The sequence below is a fragment of the Eulemur rufifrons genome, chromosome 18 (genome assembly GCF_041146395.1).
Source record: "Eulemur rufifrons isolate Redbay chromosome 18, OSU_ERuf_1, whole genome shotgun sequence".
In the NCBI taxonomy this organism is placed as follows: domain Eukaryota; kingdom Metazoa; phylum Chordata; class Mammalia; order Primates; family Lemuridae; genus Eulemur; species Eulemur rufifrons.
Genome location: NC_091000.1, coordinates 15,849,850 through 15,869,879, shown reverse-complemented (window position 1 = coordinate 15,869,879; position 20,030 = coordinate 15,849,850). Strand labels below are relative to the sequence as shown.

Genomic DNA, 20,030 nt, shown 5'->3' with positions numbered 1-20,030 from the left:
AGAAACTTGCGTGCCTAAGATCTACTTAAGGAACTTATCAAAAGGCAGATTTCCAAGTATCACCACCAGATTGTCTGCTTTAGCAATTCTGGAATGGACCAGAAAATCACATTAAAATAAATAGCTCAAGTGATTCTGTTGCAGAAGGTTTTTAGGACACAAACTGCACAATGCTGGCTCCATAATTAGACTCTTTCTGTTTTCCTAAGTCTAAGAGCTTGGAATTGAGCTTTCCAGTTAGGCTGATTATAACAACCACCTTGAGGATTATTTTTAAAGTTAGACTTTCAGCTGAATACTTAAACCACATAAACCTGAATATTTAGAGGATAGTTGCAGAAAAGTGTATTTTTTAAAACCTCTCTGGTCTTATTTCTCAGGAGAAAGCATCACTATTTTTTTGTTTGTGTATGTGCCTTTCCACCTGATCACCCTAAATTAATTGATGAACCATATCTTTTTTCTTTCAGCATATTATGGAGGTACAAATGTTTAGGTTATGTGTACTGCCCTTGCCCCACCTGAGTCAGAGCTTCAAGTGTGTCCATTCCCCCGATGGTGCACATCACACTCATTATGTACTTATATACCCATCTCCTCCTCCCCTCTCCCATCTGCCCGACACCCAATGAATGCTATTGCTATATGTGCACTTAGGTGTTGATCAGTTAAAACCAATTTGATGGTGAATACATGTGGTGCTTATTTTTCCGTTCTTGGGATACTTCACTTAATAGAACAGGTTCCAGCTCTAGCCAGGATAATACAAGAGGTGCTATATGGGAAAATGGTGGAACCATATCTACATAAACAGAAATAATTTAGAGAACACAAACTCAACAACATAAAAATCTCTCAGTTTGGTATCTTTAGAACAATTTAAGTGCATTTCATACTTGTAAAAGATCATTTTATGTAAAAAAAAATTTAAAGCCACAAAGGGTTAGAGAGAACTCTTGAAAATTAAAAATATAATTGCCAATAAAAATTAATAAAAGGGTTGCAATTTTCTGTCAAAGAAAACCTCCTAGTACATAGAGATGCAAGAGAAAAAAAGGAAAAGAAAAGGAAAAAAGTAAGAGAGAGGATCAATTCAGGAGACCCAACATTTAATTCATAAGAGTTTTAGGAAAAAAAATGACACAGAAAATAGAAAGAAAGAGAAAGTAAAAATAAAAAGAAGAGAAATAAAAAGAAAAAAATAAAATTTTCTAGAGTTTAAGAGAGAACCAGAACTTCAAAATGAAATGGGATAAGAATTAGTGAAAAAGGTCTAACCTATTCACCAATTTTAATTAGAAAATTTCAAATGATTCCAGAGAGGAGAAAAAAAGTAAAACAAACAAACAAAAATGACAAACAAGCCACTTACAAAGAAATGACGAGGAAGGATAACGGTCAGAGAGTGGCAGTGAGTGTCTAAATTACAGCGCGAGGATTCTACTGCTCATTTGGCCACTGGCTCACTGTATTAACAAAGCTTAGGGCTTTTACTCCTTGCTGGGAAAGAAATATGCATATTTTGGATGTGAATATCCTTACAGAATATCTGTTTTATTTTAGACATTGTACTAGACACTAGAGAAAAAACAAATAATCCATGGTTTGTATCTGAAAGAAGCTTCCTACACAAAGGCTTCTGAATGCAGTGTATGGTTGTTCTTCCTATCAGGGATGGTAAGTTCTGTCTCAGTGTTGGTGAACTGTTTCCCCGAGAGTTTGAGGGGGGAGACCATAAGTAGCAATGCTCCCATGGAGCTGTGACAATAGCATATCTATGTGACACCATTCCTCCCTCCTGTCAAAAAGCACCCTCCAGCACTTTGTAGACTCTCCATCATTATAAATACTTCTTCCACCCAAATGTCCCTGAATTTCACAAAGATAAAAACATAAACCACATTCTTGACATGTTAATTATATGCTCAGGATGAAAGTTCATCACTTTTCACACATTTAAAATCTTCTCCCAATTTGTAAACTATATGTTGGTTATTATAAGAATGAATTTTAACCATACGTATCTATTATAAACTTCATGATATACTCTTGTGAGCTATTTTAAATTTCTCATGCTGCTATAAAAGTGTGTTCTGAGCTTGGGTTGGCTGCCACTTCTTTCCTCTAACTTATATATTAATTAGGCTACAAACACAGTAGGCAGCTAATGTAATGGATCAAAGCTGTGAGTCTCATGTGAAGTAGGATAGTAAATCAATAAATATCTCTATAAATATCAGACTGAATCCAACTTCACAGATGCAAAATCGGATTGTAAAACAGTTCAAAAAGACAAACTAGAAACACAGCTCTGACCTAAGATGTTGGAAAAAAACTAGTTTAAGTTGTTCCCATCTGGCTTACATACAAATGTAGATGGAAACTTTATATGCCCCAGGTAGCTTCGTAATGCTGAGAACAAAGTCGATTGTTCTAGCAAGTTCTGAAAAAAAATCTATCACATCAGAGGGTTCAGTGCCAATATCAAATCATAAATGGAGTGATCAAATATGAAAACAAACAGAGAAATGTCTAGAACAGGTGAACTAAAGTTAGTTACTATTAATAATTTATAGAGGTGGGGTTGGTTATTTATTTATTTATTTTTGTTCCTGGGAAGATTTAAATCAACATACACAATCGCTTGATAAGGATTTCGGGTAAGGAAAACAAGACATCTATGTTTGGATATATTTTACAAATTACCAAGCCACTCTTTTTACCATAGTATGTAGTAGCACGTTTCCTGTATGTGTAGATGGGAATTCCTATCTTATGAGCCCTCTGTCTGTATTTTCAAAATTGGATAAATAGTGGCCAAACTGGATCTTTTGCAGGCATCTCACTCAAGCTACAGTCATACTTTCCAATAGACTCCATAAAACTCATTGTTCTAGAGAAGCCTAATATATTTACCCATCTCTTAGGTTCTTATGTAGGCATGACAGTATGCGTTTTGTTTGAGTGTGTGCGTGTGTACATATGTGTACTTTGCGGCCTCCTGCCCACTTCCTGTGATACCTGAAGCTGGCACAAGCTCAACATAAATAACAGCTAACAACGTTAGAAAGTTTGACTTTTATGTGCCCATCAGGTAGTAGAAGATGGATGTTAGTGTAGAGGAAATTTTCATTACGGGAAAAATGCATACTGTTTGACAGACTATCCATTTCATGCTTTTCACACAGATATTATATCCCAAGAGTTATGTTTCAAAGTCATCAAAAATGGGAAATACTTTTTACACTTCTAGCTGAAAACATCACAACAGTAATTAGCCCACCTTTGGGGAGATGTGATAAAAAATTAATGACTATCACAACTCATTAAAAGCACAAGATTTATAATGATTTAAATTGTATACTCTTCATGTGAATCTGTATAGAAATATAAATAACATTTTATAAATGCAATTTAAAATCTGAGTGCTTTGATAAATCATTCAGACATCCGTATGTCGAAAGGATTACTTTTTATCTCTCTTTATAGTGAGAATTACATTTCTATCCTTTACAAAGAAAATAATATAGATTTTTATGGAGTAAAAATATTCAATCATTATTAATAATGACAATAGATGTGCTTCAGAAGAGAAATCTTGCCAGTATAAAGTATTTGATTTATACTTCCTAATCAGAAGTGTATAAATGTGTGTTGAAGAGAGGATTAAAACCTCCTTCAGCATCTTAAAAAATAATAGATGAAAACTCAAAGTTCCCTTTAAAATCTACATAATAAAAAACAGTCCAAAAAATCTTAAAGAAATACTTCACAATGGAAATGAAGTTTTCTTAAGTGCAGTTTCATGAAGGGGAAGTTTTCCCAACAAGTCTTCTTGACCTCATTAAGAATCTTATTAGTTTACTCTAGTGAATGCTTTCTAGTAAAATGAGAAAGACTCAGTTTTTTAAAACAATAAAAAATTTATATGGCTTAATATAATTGAGTTTTGATTTTTATAGTGCTACTTGTGAACTTGTGGTTTTTTTTATTATTTCAAAATATTATGAGGGTACAAATGTTTTTGGTTACATGGATCGTTTTTGTTATGCTTGAGTCAGGATTATAAACGTTCCCATCACTGAGACAGTATTTATTGTACCCATTAGGTAGGTTTTCACTTGTTCTTCTTTTCTGCACTCTGCTCTACTTGATTTCCACTGAGTTTTTCTTCACTCTGTGCGCATTGTGTGCTCATCGGTTTGCTCCAACTTAATAGCGAGTACATGTGGTGTTTGTTTTCCCATTCTTTAGATACTTCATTTAGGATAATGACCTCCAGTTCCATCCAAATTGTTGCAAAAGACCTTATGTCATCCTTCTTTGTGGCTTGGTAGTGCTCCATGGTATGCATATACCACATTTTGTTAATCCACTCATGAATTGATGGGCACTTGAGTTGATTCCACATCTTTACAATTGTGAATTGTGCTGCAATTAACATTTGAGTGCAGATGTCTTTTTGATAAAATAACTTCTTTTCCTTTGGGTAAATATCCAGTAGTGGGATTGCTGGATCAAATGGTAGGTCAACTTTTAGTTATTTGAATAATCTCCATACTGTTTTCCATAGAAGTTGTACTAATTTGCAGTCCTACCAACAGCATATAAGCGTTCCTTTCTCTCTGCATCCATGCCAGCATCTATTGTTTTTGGACTTTTTAATTAAAGCCATTCTAACTGGGGTAAGGTGATATGTCATGGTAGTTTTAATTTGCATTTATCTGATGATTAGTGATGTTGAGCATGTTTTCATATGTGTATTGGCCATTTATCTATCTTCTTTTGAAAAGCTTCTGTTCAAGTTTTTGCCCTCTTTTTAATGGGGTTGTTTGATCTTTTTCTTGCTGATTTGCTTGAGTTCTTTGTAGATTCTGGTTATTAGCCCTTTTTTGGATGTATAGCTTGCAAATATTTTCTCCCATTTTGTAAGTTGTCTCTTTGCTCTGTTGATTATTTCCTTAGCTGTGCAGAGCTTTTTAATTTAATCAAGTCTCATGTATTTATTTTAGTTGTTGCTGAGATTGCCATTGAAGTCTTCTTCATAAATTCTTTGCCTAAGCCAATATCTAGAAGAGTTTTTCCAACATTTTCTTCTAGAATGCTTAGGGTTTCATGCCCTTACATTTAAGTCTTCTGTCTTGAATTAATTTTTGTGAGTGGTGAGAGATATGGATCCTGGATTTTCATCTTTGTGTAATATAATTGTAAAATTTTCCCTAGTTGTTTATCTTTTGCTTTTTAGATGGTGTTGTAATGTGTAAGAATTTTACATTTTATATAGTATAGTTTATCACCCCTTTTTATATGATTTCTCTCTGAAATTATGATTTTAAAGGACATTCTCTTCCAAGGTCAAAACACACACACACACACACACACACACACATTTAATTTTCCTCTTTTGTTTAATTTTTTTATATTTAATACTGGAATTAACTTCTATATAAGCTGTGAGATCATGTTCCAACTCTATCGTTTTACATTATTAAATCAACCAATATTTTAATACCATGAGTGGAACATTTGTTCTTTTATAGATAAAAAATTTCATCCTATTATTACAGTAAATTACACTAAATTTCTGTGCTTCTTATTTTTCTTATGTTTTTATTTTTGTGCCATTTTAAATTCGTATAATTTCTAAGTCATAATGATTTCAAATATCTTACAGTTTTATTTTGTAATGTTGGTTCTCATTATGTGTTTGCTCATCAGATGAATTTAGAATCACTTTTTTAAATTCCAAAACATTCTCCTTGGAATTTTTATTTGTATTTAAGCGTATTTTAAACTGATTTTCAGCTAATTAAGGAGGTAATATTATTAAGTCTTCTCAACCAGAATGTGATGGGTAAATCCTTCAAACCTCACTTAATGCCATTTAGTCAAAATTAATATATTAAATTAATATAAATTAACATAATTAATAATTAATAAGAATTAATATGTTTGGGTCCACTTTTCTGTCTTATGCCTTCTACTATTTATTTCATTCATATTTTTATTTTCTATATTTTGTTTTATTGTTTATATTTTTGTGTCTTTTTTGTCTTATGATTTGGAAACTACACAACACAGTGTAATTTTTGAATTTTTTTAAAGTAATTGTTTTGGTTTTAATTAATAAACTTTATTTTTTATGGTAGTTTAAGTTCATTGCTAAATTGAGCAGAAAGTATAGAGAGTCCCCACATACCCCTTTCCCCACACACAACCTCCCCCACCATCAACGTCCTGTGTCACAGGAGTACATTTGTTACAGAGAACCCACGCTGACACATAATTATCACTTGAAGTTTGTAGTCGACATTAGGGATTATGCTTGATGCTGTACTTTCGATGGGCTTTTTACGAAAGATGACAATGGAGGATTATTCACTCTCAATAAAAGATTATCGAGTATGCCATGAAAAGACAAGGAGGAAACATCAATGTATATTTCTATGTGAAAGAAGCCAATCCGGGAAGACTCCAGACTGTTTGATTTTAATTATAGGACATTCCGGAAAAGGCAAAACAACAGAAATAATGAAAAGATTAGTGACTGCCACAGGTCTAGGGGGAGGGAGAGATGGACAGGCAGAGCAGAGAGGAGTGTTAGTGAAACTATTATTTATGATGCTATAAGAGTAGGCATTTATAGAGGCATATATATAAATTTGTGAAAACTCATTGTAATTTTTAATTTTTAAGTTATATTTTTGTTTTAAAAACTAAACACATATTTCAGAGCCACGGTGGGCTTGGTTCCAGACCACAAAAAGGTCTGCAATAAAGCAACTCACACAAGATTTTTGGTTTCCCAGTGCATGTAAAAGTTATGTTTACACCATACTGTAGTCTATTGAGTATAAAATAGCATTATTTCTAATAAAACAATATACTTACCTTAATTAAAAATACTATTGCTAAAAGTTGCTAGCGATAATCTGAGCCCTCAGCGAGTCAGAAGAGTCATAATGTTTTTGCTGGTGGAGGGTCTTCCTCGATGTTGATGGCACCGGGTGATCAGGGTGGTGGCTGCTGAAGGATGGGGTGGCTGTGGCAATTTCTTAAAATAAGACAACAATGAAGTTTGTCACATCAATACACTATTCCTTTCATGAAAAATTTTTCTGTAGCATGCAATGCTGTTTGATAGCACTTTATGCACAGAACTTCTTTCAAAATTGGAATCAATATTCTCAAACCCTGCTGCTGCTTTATGAACTACGTTTATGGAATATTCTAAATCCTTTGTTGTCATTTCAACAATGTTCACAACCTCTTCACTAGAAATAGATTCTATCTCAAGAAACTTTATTTGCTCATCCATAAGAAGTAACTCCTCATCCATTCAAGTTTTATCATGAGATTGCTGCAATTCAGTCACAACCGCAGGATACTCTTTTAATTCTAATTCTCTTGCTGTTTCCGCCACATCTGTAGTTATATCCTCCACTGAAGTCTTGAACCCCTCAAAGCCATCATGAGGTTTGCAGTCAACTTCTTCCAAACTCCTGATAATGCTGATATTTTGACCTGTTCCCATGAATCACAAATATTGTCAATAGTATCTAGAATGGTGAATCCTCTCTAGAAGGCTTTCAGTTTACTTTATCCAGATCCATCAGAGAGATCACTATCTATGGCAGCTTTAGAGTTATAAAATACATTTTATAAATAACACTTGAAAGCCGAAATACTCATTGACCCATGAGCTGCAGAATGGATGTTTTGATAGCAGGCATGAAAACAGCATTAATCTCCTTGAACATCTCAATGCACATATCAATGAGCAGTAATATTTGAAAGGAATCTTTTTTTTTTTCTGAGTAATAGGTCTCAACAGTGGGCTTAAAATATTCAGTAAACCATGGTAAACCATACTGTAAACAGATGTGCTGTTATCCAGGCTTTGTTGTTCCATTTATACAGCACAGGCAGAGTAGTTTAGCATAATTCTTAAGGGCCCTAGGATTTTCAAAATGATGAATGAGCACTGGCTTCAATTTAAAGCCACCAGCTGCATTAACCCCTAACATGAAAGTCAGTCTGTCCTTTGAAACTTTGAAGCCAGGCATTGGCTTCTCTGCATCCATAAAAGTTCTAGGTGGCATGTTTTTTCCAATAGAAGGTTGTTTTATCTACATAGAAAAATCTGTTGTTCAGTGTAGCCATACTCATCAATTATCTTAGCTAGATCTGGATAATTTGCTGCAATGCCTACATCAGCACTTGGTGCTTCACCTTGCATTTGTATGATATGGAGACAGTTTCTTTCCTTAAATCTCATGAACCAAGCTCTGTTATTTTCAAACTTGCCTTCTGCAGTTTCCTCACCTCTCCTAGCCTCCACAGAATTGGAGAGAGTTAGGGCTTTGCTCTGGATTGGGCTTTGCCTTAAGGACAAGTTGTGGCTGGTTTGATCTCTCATCCAGACTTTCCCCATATCAACAATAAGGTAGTTCACTTTCATATCATCAGTGTGTTCATTGGAGTAGCCCTTTTTATGTTCTTCCAGAAGTTTTCTTTGCATTCACAACTTGGCTAACTGTTTGGTGCAAGAAGCCTGGCTTTTGGCCTGTCTCAGCTTTCAACATGCCTTCCTCACTGAGCTTAAGCTTGTCTAGCTTTTGATTTAAAGGGGGACATACACAACTCTTCCTTTCACATGAGTGCTTAAGGGGACTTTGTGGATTATTAATTGGCCTAATTTCAATACTGCTGCACTTCAGAGAATAGGGAGACTCAAAGAGTGTGAGAGAGATAGGGGAATGGCCAGTTGGTGGATCCATCAGAACACATACACATTTATCAGTTAAGTTTGCGTCTTAATGTGGGTGTGGACCGTGGTGCTCCAAAACAATTGCAATAGATCACTCATCTAAGTGATCAAAGATCACTGATCACTGACCACTATAACAGATATAATAATAATGAAAAAGTTTGAAATATTGCAAGAATTACCAAAATATGACACAGAGACACAAAGTGATCATGTGCTATTGGAAAAATGGTGCCAATAAACTTGCTGGACGCAGGGTTGCCACACACTTTCAATATGTTAAAAATGAAATATCTGCAAAGTGCAATAAAGCGAAGCACAAGAAAGTGAAGTATGCCTGTACTTGAGTTTTTTCCTGCAGATGTTGTCAGGAATGTAAGTAGTGAGCTCCGGGCAGGTGTGTTGGACTCAGCTATTGTGTGGTTTTATTTAGGTGCTCCAGGGGGACTCCAAGGAGATTCTCTCAATAGCAGACTAATCTGCTCCCTAACAGCAGAGAATCTGTTCTCATCAATGAGTCAAGATAAAAGGGCCTAATCAGTTCAAATAGTTCTCCTCAATTATTCTATGAATAATTCTATTTTTAAAGGCTTTGTGCATCAGTTGGGCTTGTGTTAGACATTAACATATTCTAGAATATCTAGAATATTCTTTCTGCTTATTTCATGAAGAAATTTTTATTTTTCTAATATAATCATATAATGTTCTGTATGACTGATCTATCATTTAAAAAAAATTAACTCTATGTCTGTCCTCTCCATCACAGCAACTCTATGACACCCATCCCCAGAGTATTTGAAGGAGCACCATTCTTTACGAGTCTCACTGCCACTCTTCCACACGCCAACAGCTTGGCGGGCATGGAGGGGGTGACTTTGCCCTGACCGTCAAGGTGAAAATTCAGCCTACGGTGTGACCACTGGGATCATCGATCAGGTTAGTTCAAAGATCCGTTATGAATACTGACCCCAAAATATAATCTGAGTTCAATTAGAAGGCTCTCTGCCCCTTAAGTATTTAGATATACATGGCTCACAATTCAGTTTTTATGATAAAAATAAATCAAGCATTGAAGAAAACATTTATATATATATAATATATATTATATATATAAATTTTTTTAACAGAAAAGCTAGGTTCAGCTAGTGGTTGCATAGAGTAGGCTTTGGATGGAGAAAACATTCCAGATCTTTACCCTCACCTCGTATGTATAAGAACGTACGAGTTGCAGAATGAAAATGCACTCTACTTCCACATGGGAAAGTGCATACTTTCCCCTGGGCAAAAGCCAAATGGCAAGGATGACTTTAGTAGAGTCCTTTTCTAAAAGGCCAGGATATAGCTAATCATTTTGCCCAACTACCTTGCTATCGTTAATCCATATTCGAAAAGGTGAAATAAAAGTTGGTGTGTGTCTGGCAGGGCCATGCTGTGGTGCTTCTGGCGTGAGGGTTCACCCCGCTCTTTTGCCCGTCTAAGCTGTTTTCTCTGCTGATTCATCAAAATGTCTACTGCTCTCTCTGTAGTACAGAGACATCCCAAATGGCCTAGGTGTCTCTTCTTGCTCCTTATCTTCAAGGGAGGAGCTTTAGAATATTCTTTAGCCCTCCAGGTGGGAAGAGTGTATTTGATCAGTGCCTCGGACATGGGTTAATAAAGGAAAACAGTAGCACATTGGTTCCTCACCAGCAAACCATTGTTCTTTTCAGAAAGCAGAGGAAAATCTGGGACCCCTTTTTGAAGGCCCAGCATACACGGTCTTCTATACTTCAAGAACTTGTTTTATGATGACATTTTTAGCTTTGGAGAAGTCACAGAAGCAAATATTGGGTGTTTGGGAAGAGCCTGGGCTGGGGAGTGAGGTAGTAAGCATAGAAAAGCCTGCTAGCTCCTTTAATAAAGGAATCTAGAATGCAAGCTCCATGGTGAACAATAATTTTCATCTTTTTAAAAAAACTGTTGCAGTTGCAACACCTAGAGCACAGCCCAGCACATAGGAGCTACTCAATTGATATTTTTGGAATAAATAAATAAAAGCAAGCCCAGATCGTCTCTGGCTGACTGATAATGCAGAGGGTGTTTTTACACAGGGATGAAATAAGGCCAACACAAACTTCCTCTCTGGCACTTCTCTTTGCATTGTATGAATAGCCAAGGTGGTGGATGCCCCGGCCACGGGGACAGTGCACAGCTGCCCGCACAGAGACTGCACCAGCTAGAGCTCAGATGTCCAGCTGGTTTAGGGTCTTACCCAACGTCTGGCAATGAGCATGACATGGCATGGATAATTGAGAGTTATCTATAATTCTTTGAAAGCCTGTCATTTAGCCTGTAATTTGTCTTTTTCTAGTTCTCTTTAGGCAGGAGAAATCATAGTCTGTCCAAAAAGCTATTACAAGCAAGCATTACCGTTTAGGATCTGGCCTCTTTCCACAAAATAATATGTAGTATCAGACCATCATTTGTACCAACAGTAGTTCTATTACTTCCGGAAGAAAATGGTTGCTAGGTTTCAAACACCCCATGCGTCATTCTGGCCTAAATGTGAAATCATTTGAGATATTGTGACAGATCCAGCACCAAGAGATGGTAACATAGAAGTGACTTCTAAATTGTCAGCTAAACAGTAGCAGACACTGGGCAAGGAAGGTGCTGGGCAAAGTCCTGCTTTCAAAGATGAATTCTCATTGTTCTCTTTTCTTCTAAAGATAAAGGAGTGTGCATTGTGTCTAGGAGGTTATGAGTTTCAGAAATAAAACTCATTACCTTAAGCGACTGCACAAAAGATTACAAATGTAAAAGGTGACTCTTCCCGAATTGTACAAGTAATCTCTAATAAAAGTCACGCTACTAATATTGAGATAAATACAACTTAACTCCACTAGTAATAAGCTTATGCTATATGATAATGTAGTCAAGCCAAAGAAACACAAAATACATTATTGTAGATCAAATATTTCCATTAATACTTTTATGTGTATGCACATGTAAATTACACAGATAAACTGCAAATAAAAAATGGGTGCTTTTGAATGTGTTTATTTAATTTCTATGTTTATAAAATTTTAATTTCTATGACTTGAAGACTTATCATAATCCCAAATGTGAGAAACAAAGCAAATGAATATAATTAATGCAGGAATGATGAAACTGGCTGCATGGTAAATATGCACCTGTTTAATTTACAATCTGTTGAACCACCACCTTAATGGCGGAAGCAAATAGTGATTTTCTTTTAACCACTGAACTGAAAATGTAAATGATATAAATATTTAAATATTTCAGACTTGGCAAAGTTTGTACAAATCTGATTGAACATTGTAAAAAAAAGAATTTAAAAAGACATATTCAGAATAAGAAGTTGGGCTCATCTTTGATGTTTTCAAATAGTGGTCACCTGAACATTGCAAGTCATCTGTCTGCTTTATAATTTTTTAATATTAATTCACACATATAATATATATTTATTCTGTGCTAAAATCCATTGTTTTGAAATTGGTTTTCCTTATCAAGAACTTTATGTTTAATGAGAAAGTTTGTTTTTTGATCAATTGAGATTATAATGTAATTATGACATGATAAATATGATGGTTGTATTTTATTTGTATTATGTAATTTTTAATGTCTAAAGGGCCAACACATATGTTATCTCATTTATTCAGCACTATAACATTTTAACATAGGACAAGTATCCACATTTTTGAGGAAATGAAGATACAGACAGATTATATAATTTACCCAATGCATTAGTAATAAAGAAATGATACTTAATCAAAATAAGAAAATAGCTAACTTTTATCTGGCATGTGCCATGAGCTCTACCTTTCATCATGGTGCCCTGGTGATGGAATCATTACCTCGTGAAGATTTTACCTGGTCGAGAGAGAGAATTAGGATTTAAACAAAGATGTTGATATCTGATTTTCTTTCTACAAAATATTTTTGCCTCTTCTTGTTAAAGGTATTGTTTATGAACTGGGGTTATAACTTGGGGTACATTTGCCATGTACACAAGTGGGTGGTTGAGCTATTCTTAAAGCCCAATGATTGGACTGGAGCATGTGAACTTCTGTCCAGAATGCCCTGGAAAAGTATAGTTTAAGATATGAGAGAGGATTTGGAGTTGGTCTTCTTGACATTTTTGAAAATTTTATGTTCAGATTCCAAACCATCAAAATTTCAACATTCATGATTGCTGAATAAATGTTTTGAAATTCCAGACCCTCCTCCCGTTTCTAATTCTTACTCCTTCACTGATTTCCTTACAACGCTTGAATCTCACCACATCCTTCAGAGTCGGGTAGGGAAAGGGCACCGGTGTTCTGGCAAGATTCAGGATGAGTTATGTCTGTCTGTGTGATGCATATAGTTGCAGTTGTTACACATTTCACAGCCCACAAACTTAGGTGTGGAAAAATAATGCAGCTTTGTTTTTCTATAACTGAATTTGATTTATAAAAATATGAGCTGCTGTTCCATTATGTTGGCTAAAAATTTAATCTCAAACAATTTGGCATAAATGTAATCAATTCCATTTTCTTCCTTGGGATGACCATTGAGTGTTGAAGAGCTTTATCAGAATTGTCAAGTTTGGGAAAGGAAGGGCATTTCTGATGCAGCTGTGTGCTCTCCACATTGCCATAGAACCGATACACTGTTTTCTTGCCTTGTCTTTGGTTTCCTTCGTTATGCAGTCTGGCATATTCTACCAGGTCCTGAGTTCTGTAACTCCCACAATACAGCTCACATCAGGGATGTAAGAATTATTTCTAACCTGATGGATTTATGATTTTTCCTCCATCTCCAGTACAGGTAACTTCATTTCCTCCGGGGCAGGTAAACTGACTTTTACTTTGTCATACATTCTTCCCAATCTAGTATTTATAAGTGAACTTTATTTCTTGAGTTCCTCAGGGTTCTAGTATTTGGTTTCCAAAAAGACTTCAAATACATTGCCTCCCATACATAATGTCTCTACAATGAATTTGAAAACTTCTTTAGAAAAAGAGAAAAGCCAAGAACAGCTTTGCTGTAACCACCCTTCTCGGAGGCAAATAATAAGTGCTATCTATAGGGAAGAGGTGTGAAAGAATAAAAAATGAATTACTGAGAAGGAAATAGATTGGTTAAAATATTGTATTGCTGTGTTTAGCAAAGAAAGGAAGATTCTATAAGAGTAATGGTTTAAGTCATAACATATTGCCTCATGGATGAATTAGAATGGCTGTGTGAAAGTATGTTTTAAAAAGGATTATAGTTGAAGAATTCAACACCCTCCCACAACAATTAAGAGAATCACTAGATAAAAAAAAATCAGCAAGAATATAGAAGAACTTCATCAATCTACAGGATCTAATGAACATTTAGAACGCCTCACTCCATATAACACAATATACTTTCTTTCAAGTACCCATGGAATAGTTATCAAAGTAAACTATGTCCTTTGCCATAGCAACAGCAACAACAAAACTCAATACATTTTTAAAAATTAAATCATACAGTGTAGTTTATCTGCCCGCAAGTGAATAAAACCAGAAATCAAAAGAAAGATAACAGAAAAATCTCCAAACACTTAAAAACTCAACACTCCCAAATAAAAAAAGAAATACAAATTTAAAAAAAATAGAATAAAAATACATTGAACTAATTGAAAATGAAAAAATCAACGTATTAAAATTTGCAGAAACCACGTCGACAATGCTGACAGGGGAATGTATAGCACTACATGCACGTATTAGAGAAGGAAAAGAGCCACAAATCAATAATCTAAGCTTTCAACTCAACAAACTCCAAAAGAAGAGCAAAATACACCCAAAACAAGAAGAAAGAAGGAAATAATAAAGACACAAGGGAAAATTAATGAAATTGAAAACAACAACAAAAAACTATAGAGAATCAATAAAACCAAATGTTGGTTTTTTGAAAAGATCAATGATATTGTCAAACCTCTTGCAGTACAGACAAAAAAAAAAAAAAGAAATAGATTACTAATATTGAATGAAACAGAGAATTTCACTAGAGGCCCTGCAGACGTTTATTAATAAAAGGCAGTAAGATGCAAATAAGTTCTTTTCTAATTTAGCCCAACTGACCCGCTTACCAAAAGCTTTATGATGACATAAGAAAGGTTATCAGTTTTTTAGACCGTTATAACTTATTTTCTTACCGTTTATTTCCCAACTGTTAAGAAAATGTCATGTCTTTACTATGGTAGCACCTGAGTTGTGCAGTCTGTATCAGTTAGCGTTAAGTAAGCATCCATAACAAGAAAACGAACAATAATTTAGTGACTCAGCAACTGAAAGTTTGTTTTTGTTTTCCCTCTGTTCTGTACCAATTTTGGGGCGGTGTTTCAGATAAGCAGGAAGTTGGCCTCCATGGCTATTCAGGCACCCAGACCCGGCAACTCTGCAATCCTTGGCACAGGGCTTTCAAGGTCACCTCTATTGCCACTCTGCTCGTTTCCTCTCTAGATAAAAGAAACAGGGAATTAAGTGTAGAGGAGTCGTGCTGCCATCTTGAAGACCCCACCCTCAATTGGCTCGGGTCATTTCCATGCACACTGTGCTGCTAAATTGGTCACATTGTCTCACCTAACTTCAAGGGAGCATGGGAAATGTAGTCTGCATTGCTCAGTAAGAACAGAAGCATACATTTTGGTGAACAGCTATCAATCTTGGACAGAATCACTATTACCTAATTAGTAAGGGGAAGATACACAATAAATGCAATAAGGCATAGAGTGGGAGATAGATTTGAAAGAAACAGTGTGGAGCCCCACCCCCCACCTCCCAAAAAAGTACAGAATATTGTCTCTATTTTCATTGTATGATTGCTCTGCAATACCTGGGCAGCTCAGCTCATAGAAAGGTGTAAGACTAACCATGATCTAGAGAATTTATCATTTAGAAGATGCTCTTATGAAGAAATACTACTAGTATTTCTTTGAATTCCTTCATTGTAAATTTGTACAGGAATAAGTATGTATTGCTGAATCACACTAATATCCAATAATGCTAATTTAAATATAGCAAATATCAAATATTATGCATATTACTATAAAATCAGCTCAATAATAATTGTTGATTAGCCAAAGAAATAGAGTCCTATTTCTCTCTAGGGTTAGTTCCTGGAATAGCTTATCACTTGGTAAAGGTACTGTGTGGTTATAAAGTTGGATTTTTAAATGTCAAAAAAAGATTGATGTGTGTTCACCAAAAAAATGGTTTTAATTAATAAGGTCATTTATTAATAATTTAATAATAACCAAGGGATTATTTGGTTTTCATATTGACTAACATATTTTAGATCAATTAGAACAAAATTTTGAAAAATATTAATATTTAAGAGAGTAATAGTCTTTAGTCATTGACTATTTTCATTAACTTTTTTTCTAATCATAGTGTCTTAATCACCTATTTTTCTATAAGAACTAAAGTTGATATTTAACTTTTATGTTGTTTCAAAACTATTCATAAAAATGTGAAAGAAAATAATTTTTTCTAGAGTTATTCTTTTTGTGTTTATGTGTGTGTCTTAGTTCATTTTGCATTGTTGTAAAAGAATAGCCAAGGCTGGATAATTTATAAGCAAAGAGGTTTATTTGGCTCATGGTTCTGCAGACTGTACAAGGAACATGGTGACAGCATCTGCTTCTGGTGGAGGCTTCAGGGAGCTTCCAATTAAGGTGGAGGGTGAAGGGCAACCAGGCATGTCACATGGTGAGAGTGGGAGCAAGAGAGGGAGGAGGTGGTGCCAGGCTCCTTTAAACAAGCAGCTCTTGCATGCACTAATAAAGTGAGATCTCACTCATTATCTCAGAGAGGGCACCAACACCAAGCCATCCACAAGGGATCCACATCTCCCGCCAGGCCCCACCTCCACCACTGGAAATCAAATTTCAACACAAAATTTGGAGAGGCCAAACCATATCAGTATGTATATGTGTTTTGTGTATGTTTATATATTTTTAAAGTTTATATGGGTCAATGATAGCTATCTCAGTATAAATACAAGAGGGAATTAAGACCAATAGTTAAAAGTATTTCGCACAAACAAAACAAACAACAAAAGACCTATACGTATGATAATAGTAAACTATTAACAAGGAAAAATGGGATTTGTTGCTTTGACAAACCTTATATGGATATATTATTGGGTGTCATTTAGTATTGCAATATTTCATGTTGATGAGAGACCATTTCTATTTTTCTGCAACACTGGGAATGTAGACAGATTGAGACGGGGATGACATACTTGGATGTGACAAGGCTTATCTACAACCAAAACAGAATACATTCTTATACTACAAGACATCATTGTTTTAAACAAACTTTAGATTTTCATTTAGCAACTAAAAAGTAGGCCAAAGTTTCTTTCTTTTTTTTTTTTTTGAGGAAACTTGCATAAACTTTTATTTTTAATTTTTCTTTATTTTTGTAGTTACTATGGATACATAATAGCTGTACATATTTATAGGGTATATGCGATGTTTTGATACAAGCATTCAAAACAATGATCAAATAAGAGTAATTGGAATATCCATCCCCTCAAGCATTTATTATTTCATTGTGTCAGAAACATTCCAATTTTACTCTTTTAGTTGAGATATACAGTAAGTTATTTTGAAACTTATCTTGAAATATACAATAAATTATTTTTAACTGTAGTCACCCTTTGTGCTACCAAACATTAGATCTTATTCCTTCTGTCTAATTCTGTTTTTGTGCCCATTAACCAAAACCTTATCCCCATCCCTGCTACCCTTACCACCCTTGATAGTAACCATCATTCTATTCTCTATCTTCGTGAGTTCATCAATAATTTTTAGCTCCCACATATGAGTGAGAACATGTGATATTTGTCCTTCTGTGCCTGGCTTATTTCACTTATCATAATGGCCTCCAGTTCCATCCATGTAGTTGCAAATGGTAGGATTTCATTCCTTTTTATGGCTGAATAATGTTTCATTGTGTATATGTACCACATTTCTTTATCCATCCATCCATTGATGAACACTTAGGCTGAGTGTGAATTGTGTTGCAGTAACTATGGGAGGGCAGATATTTCTTTGATATACTATATCCTTTCTTTTGGATATATACTCAGCAGTGAGATTTCTGAATCATATCATAGTTTCATTTTTAGTTTTTTGAGGAACCCCCATACTGTTCTCTATAGTAGCTGTACTAATGTACATTCCCACAAGCAGTGTATATGCATTCCCTTTCATTTTCTTGAATATTATTTAGATTAAAAATAAATCTTAATTCAAGAGCAAATAGAAGATTGAGCATTAAGTGAGGAAGTGCCATTTTGGATGAAGTGCCTGTTCTATTTTAATGCATGATAACAACATTTTCTCTCAATATATACGTTTTCCTTAAGTGTTCAACTTAATGTATTATGTGATTTAAGATGAAAATGTAGTGGAAAAAATTTGAATAACAATTAAATTGTTATTATTCTGCATCACAGTATTTGATTCTTTAGGGGTATACACATGCACCTGTTCTCAGGCAGAACTGAGTATTTTACTTAAATGTTAGCCAGGTTTCTATGTAAAAGTACTACAGTCCTCCTAAGTGAAGGCAAAAAATTCTTGCCATTATATAATATCATACAAATTATTTGCTTTATAGAATTACTTGGACAATCAGGAAGCTCTTTATTGTCTTATCAAAGCCTGTGCTGTTATTCCCCTGGGCCAATCTGGAGTGTATCAGGTGTTTGTTTCCAAGCCATCTCCTTTATTTAAAGCAATTTTACTCATACAATATTATGCTTAGATAATAATATGGTACAGAGGTAGAATTGAGTATAGCTGTTGACCCAAAAGAACATAAATATAATTAAAATTTCAAATAGAGTCTTGTGAATTTTATATTGATGCCATATTACTCCAGGACAATACTGGCACTGAAAATAAGTTGTTTTCTTAAGTAAAATTTTTAGACTTTATCTTTGCCTCTTAACAAAAGAATTATTTTGGTTGCTAAGAAGCTTTGTTTCCTCGTAATAAAGAAATGGATTAATAGTTGAGATCTAGCTATAGAGGTTCCCCTGCCAAGGGAGAGTGTGAATGCAGTCCCCCAACCACAAATTATGCAGTGGAGTTTCCCATATTTTGGGAAATTTCAGGGGTCAGCACATCTGCAGTGCCATGGATGAGCCTGGTTTTGGGAAAACCACCTTCCCGGTCATGGTAACTCCTGCCAGGTTAAGTATGGCTCTAGAGTTTTAATTATCTTCTTTTTGCTTTTATCTAATTGATTTCTCTATTAGTTTACAACTGTTTGATTTGAGAGAAAAATGGGTTTTTGAAAAAATATAAACAACATGTTCCTCCAAAATGGAAAAAGAAAATGGTCTAACTTTTCTGCTTGTCATTTTATTTTTAAACTCATTTAATGCAGGGACTATGTCCTCCAAAAGCTTTTTATAGTGACTTGTGCGGTACATTTCACATATTAAGGTCTTTAAAAATCTTATAGAAATATTTCGTAGATAACATTTGACAAGAATTTTTTTTTTCATCTGCACAAAATACAGTCAGAAACCTCACCTATACTTACTTCTTTATACACATAATGTCTTCTTTTTTTTTTTTTTTTTTTTTTTTTTGAGACAGAGTCTCACTCTGTTGCCCAGGCTAGAGTGAGTGCCGTGGCGTCAGTCTAGCTCACAGCAACCTCAGACTCCTGGACTTAAGCGATCCTACTGCCTCAGCCTCCCGAGTAGCTGGGACTACAGGCATGCGCCACCATGCCCGGCTAATTTTTTGTATATATATATTTTAGTTGTCCATATAATTTCTTTCTATTTTTTTAGTAGAGACGGGGTCTCACTCTTGCTCAGGCTGGTCTCGAACTCCTGACCTCGAGCGATCCACCCGCCTCGGCCTCCCAGAGTGCTAGGATTACAGGCGTGAGCCACCGCGCCCGGCCACATAATGTCTTCTAAGGCAAGGAAAGATTTCTCTATAGCTTAGTGAAAATCATCATAATATTAAGTTTTAGGTTTTTTAAGAATAAAAACCACACTTTGCTCATAGTCACATTCCTGAGATAATCTAGCATCGCATTCTAACAAAAATTGTGTTTAATAAATTTTTTTTCTTGAATTAACAGAAACAGAAAGAACATCAGAGACAAGTTGCTCAGTTTAAATTGTGGAATTCTGCTTTTGTCTTAAGATTTGCAAATATAAAGTTGCAATACTACATAGTATTGCAATATAAAGTTTCAAATTGCTGTAACAA

The 20,030-nt window shown here is 34.9% G+C and overlaps 1 non-coding gene across 1 annotated transcript; it reads right to left on the bottom strand.

Annotated features, from left to right (window-relative positions):
* Window positions 1–18,836: 18,836 nt before the first annotated feature.
* Window positions 18,837–18,997, bottom strand: LOC138399272 (U1 spliceosomal RNA). Its single transcript, XR_011236155.1, has one exon. It is a non-coding gene; the product is annotated as a U1 spliceosomal RNA (small nuclear RNA).
* Between the last annotated feature and the right edge of the window lie 1,033 nt (window positions 18,998–20,030).